At 33.8% G+C, this 4,980-nt stretch overlaps 1 pseudogene; it reads left to right on the forward strand.

Annotated features, from left to right (window-relative positions):
- Positions 1-3,793: 3,793 nt before the first annotated feature.
- LOC130451889 (proteasome subunit beta type-5-like) lies at positions 3,794-4,731 on the forward strand (annotated as a pseudogene).
- The last annotated feature ends 249 nt before the right edge of the window (positions 4,732-4,980 follow it).

Genomic DNA, 4,980 nt, shown 5'->3' on the forward strand with positions numbered 1-4,980 from the left:
AAAACCTTAATAACTTTGAGTTTTACATACTTAATATTGTGACCAATTCTACCTACAGAACTTAACGTTGTCATTATTTATTCTACGCAAAATATATAAAATTTAAAAAAAATAGAATTAAATAACTCTTTGTCTTTCGTTTATTAGAACTTAATCCTGTACCTTTCTACACAGAAAACAAATAAGCTATATAAGAAAATATCTCGTTTTTACAGCAAAGGAAAAACCAATTTATCCTCAAAAATGTCAGTTACAATCAATACCATATAAACTTATTATTCACCTTAGCTACAGAAAATATTTTGTAATTCAGATAAACTAATTGAATTTCGATAATTATAATTTGTACAAATGTATTGTGCCCTTTTTATTTTAAACAAGTATTGTTAAAATGTATCTAAAAAAAATTTTGCAGCCTTCCGCCACTGATCACTAGTTCGTGGACTTCGAAAAATACTTCTCACATCAGGCTTCCTCCAGGCTTAAACTGGCATTTTCACTTATTTCCGGTTCCAGTAACCTCGAGTAGATCAGCTCGGAATATGAACAGTGTAGTCTTCTTTAAATTAGCATATTTCTCGTAACACTTTATTTTACAATGTTCTGCTATTGCGTATAGCTCCAAAGATCATTTTAACCACGGAAAGTCTATTAGAAGAGCAATCACAAAGTGAATGTAGTGGAAAAGCCAGTCATTCATCAAGTGGATTTGAGGATAACTTTGTGAATAAAGAGGTAAGATGAAAATACCAATTACCTAATAAAAAAGTTTCACGCGCGCACGTTATGAGGTTTTCCAGATGAGCTTTCCGACACTTTCGATCACTTCTTACGAGGGTTTTCCGGCCTGCAAAACTTCTTGCACTATTACACCGCTCTTATTTGAGGCTTAAACCGCACGTTACAAAAGGTTTCGCTCGCACACGTTATGAGGTTTTTCAGATGAGTTTTCCGACACTTTCGATCAGTTCTTACGAGGGTTTTCCGGCCTGCAAACTTTCTTGCGCTATTACACCGCTCTTATTTGAGGTTTGAACCCCACGTTACTAAAGGTTTAACGCGCGCCTGTTATGAGGTTTTTTAGCCAATTTTTTCGTTCGGGAAAACCGGCTGGCATTTTCATATCTGACCTGTGCTGACCTTAAGAAGTGGCGTTCGGTGATGTATTAAGTGGGAGCCGCCAGTTTACAAGCTGAAATGGCGCGCACCTTATCGACCCTGTTTTTTGTAGCCAGCTCCCCATCTGCCATACCTCAATCAAACGTTCAGCAAATACCAGTTAACAGGCTATCAACGTATCATACACTGGAGCAAATGTAAATCTCCGTGCGAAGAATGAAATCCTGAAGAGGGCGGTGTCAGAAATTTGCGTCCTACCCATAGACGTTTAAAAAATGTTTCTTAGTGATTGACATTTATTTTGACATTTTATTTTTAAGTTATTTGAAAACACATATAAATTTCATAATTTTTTATATTATTTTTTGTTTGAAAGTCGAGCCTTTCAAGGAGGCCGGTATGTTTAACCATTTAATGTATATATTTAAATTATGTTGAGTGCGCTACTGAACTTGGCACATGCGCCTACCTAGAGTAACCGGGCTTGCTCCGAAGAAGACAGACATAAAATCATCAAGGAGCCACGAGGCCAACAGCACTTTTTGCTCAGGCTCACAAAGCATTTTGTACAATAAAGTGAAAATCGAAACAAATCGTTTTATTGTGTGCTTCTCACATTGTATACAGTCCACTTTAAAACATTTTCAATCAAGATATCCAACCAGAGGCCTCCCAATCTCCGGAATAATTTACAAACATTAAACATAAGGAAGTTTTTTTTCTAAAATTTTGTTTTTGTCAAAAACTATTGTACCTTCTTACTCCTGCTACACCATTTGCTTTTAGGTGAGAAAGAGATTCTTCATGCTCTGAATATTCGCTCTCCAAGCTGCTGTTGCTTGACTGCAATAAGTTTCTAAAAACATTGAGGTTAAAAATCTCTAAATATATAGATTCATAAACAAACCGTTTTTTAACTTCATTGTCTGGCACATATTCTGATCCAGAACTTGAAAAGTCTTCAAAAGACCCTTCTTCTGAAGTACGTGACATATTATACCGCGTAAAACAGGCACCAACAGGCACAGACTTTGAACTTAACACATAAACGATTACTTGGTTGTCGCTTGGAACCCTATTATTCTTAATAATGACGTTGACTATCGCTTGGAACTATATTGTAAATTAAATATTGGCGCCATCTTTGAGAATGGGCTCAAAGTTTGTATAGCAGACGATGCAGGTTTCTATGGATCTTATTTTCTTACAAAAATTAATTAATTTTTCTTATGGGAACAAAGTTCTAAGTTGATTTATCCTTATTTTGATATAAATGATGAAGGTGATCTATAGATCAATATAAATAAGAAAATTGTCAGTTTCAATATCATAGTCAATATCAAGTCGAAACGTCAAAATTTATCTTTCTTTTAAAAACTATCAAAAACAAAAACTTGGGCATGTATATATTTAATTTAATATTTAACTTGACACACCCTCGAAACGAAAGCAATATTTCATCGATGGTACATCGATCACTAACTTTATAAACAAGTCGACTGTTTTTCAGGAATTTATGAAATATTTCAGAAATAGCTGAGGCTATGAGAAACTGTTTTCTTGCTTTTCAACTAGTGCCAAATAAAGATTTTGTATCTTCTTTATTCGATTTGTAAATTGATGTAAACAGCAAAACTCCAAGAAATGTACGCAGTTCATTTTCCGTTTTAATAATTTCTAATATTTGCCACTCCAATTATGTTCCTTGTTTGCTGATAATGTAGATTAGTAAATTTTCTAATATCTTCCATCATGTTTGAATCGAATGACAGACACCAAACATCGAGCTCTGATGGAGAATTTCTCAACTTTCTCGATGCATATTGAGTAAACCCTGGTAGCTTACATTCCAAAACATTATAAAATTGTTGGCCTTCCCACCCTTCTAGGTTCTTTTTAAGTCCATTTCATTCCACTCTTGGGATGCTTGGAATCACATGCTGGAGGAACCACTTGAGCTCGAGTGGAATCAGATTCGTTACAGTCACTCGCGCCTTCTAACTAAGATTTGGTGAGAAATCTAAATCATCTTCAGACTCCGAAAAAGAATGGCTTAGATGTTCATGAGAAAGACCTGGATCAGTTTGAGTACTCGTACCTGGACATGGGGAATCTCGTAGTATGACCTCAGCAGGTTCACTTGTTAACTGGACTGAAGAATTCTCTATATTATATTATTTGATGTTTCAAATTTAGTTAAACGGTAGAATGTGTCTTTCACTAGCATACAAGATTGAATTTACATGACAGCGAGATGTGAACAGATGACACAGTCTCACCAACACACTCATAAAATTTCCCACATAGGTCTCACAAACCCACGTGTGGCGTTACGAAACAATTTCATAATCGAACCTAATTGAAAGATAAATGCCAAGTTATATAGATAGTTGCTTAGTTACTAGGTACTTTTTAAATAATTCATTATCTTCTAAACGTTACGCTAATAATAAAAAAATTTTATAACATATCTTTCAAATTTGTTCTATATAATTCATGATTCAGTAAAGTTAGTCGAAAATTGAAGCTGTTTGTCTGCTATAACGTGGTGTTAATAAACCAAGAGTTGATATTTGATATTGACAGCTGTTCAATTTTTGTTCATTCCAATCAGTAGTTATAACCAAGAACTAATACTTCTTTAGATAGTGATTTTAGGAATATTATATTAAAAATGAGTCTAACCGAAATTTGTGGTTTATCGGATAACATTACCTTTGAAAATTCCTTATATAAAAATGATTTGCACCAATTTTTTACCAATTTTAACTGTAACATGAGTTTGCAAGTACCACCGTTAAGTGATGTAAGTGCCATTTGAATAATATTTAGATTATATCCAGCATTATTTAATTTTAGCCTGCAAATAGTTTTACGATACTCACGAAAGATGAAACGGGACGTGAATTGAAAATGAATTTTGATCATGGTACAACTACCTTGGGATTCAAGTATGAAGGAGGAGTAGTTCTTGCAGTAGACTCCAGAGCTACAGGAGGACAATTTATTGGCTCCCAAACTATGAAGAAGATTGTTGAGATAAATGATTTTTTATTAGGTAATTGTAGTACTCAAAAATCATAAATCACATTATTTTTGTATTTTTCTAGGAACATTAGCTAGGGATGCAGCAGACTGTGTATATTGAGATAGGGTTCTTGCAAAACAATGCAGAATATATGAACTTAGGAATAGAGAACGTATATCTGTAGCTGCTGCTTCCAAATTATTGGCAAATATGGTCTACAATTATAAGGGAATGGGATTGTCTATGGGAATGATGTTAGCTGGTTGGGATACAAAGGTATGAAAATGATCTTTCTTACAAAGGTACATTTATCGAAATGAGTTTTTCAGGGCCCTTAATTCTATTATGTAGATTCAGAAGGCCTTCGAACAGCAGGAAAAGTATTTAGCATTTGCTCTGGTTCAATTTATGCTTTTGGTGTATTGGATTCAGGTTATAAGTGGGATTTGACAGATGAAGAAGCTCATGCTTTAGCTCGAAGATCAATTTATCATGCTACTCATAGAGATGCATACTCTGGTGGTATGGTAAGGGTTTACCATATGAGAGAAACAGGTTGGGTTCATATTGATAATTATGACTAAATAAATTTTATAAGTGCTTGATCTAATTTTATGTAATTTGTATTTGAAAAATGTTTCAAATAAAATACACTATGGTTATTTAAGTCAGTTTTCTTATTAATGCATTGATCCTTTTGGGCAATATATGTTGTTTCTAAAATTAAACCTCTTATAGAATTTATTATAGATATGTATAAATGACACTAAGATGATTTAGATCAGTGTCTATATTTATGAACTCATCATTTGGGGCAATATATGTAGTTTCAA

This window comes from Diorhabda sublineata, chromosome Y, assembly GCF_026230105.1.
Source record: "Diorhabda sublineata isolate icDioSubl1.1 chromosome Y, icDioSubl1.1, whole genome shotgun sequence".
Taxonomy (NCBI): Eukaryota; Metazoa; Arthropoda; class Insecta; order Coleoptera; family Chrysomelidae; genus Diorhabda; species Diorhabda sublineata.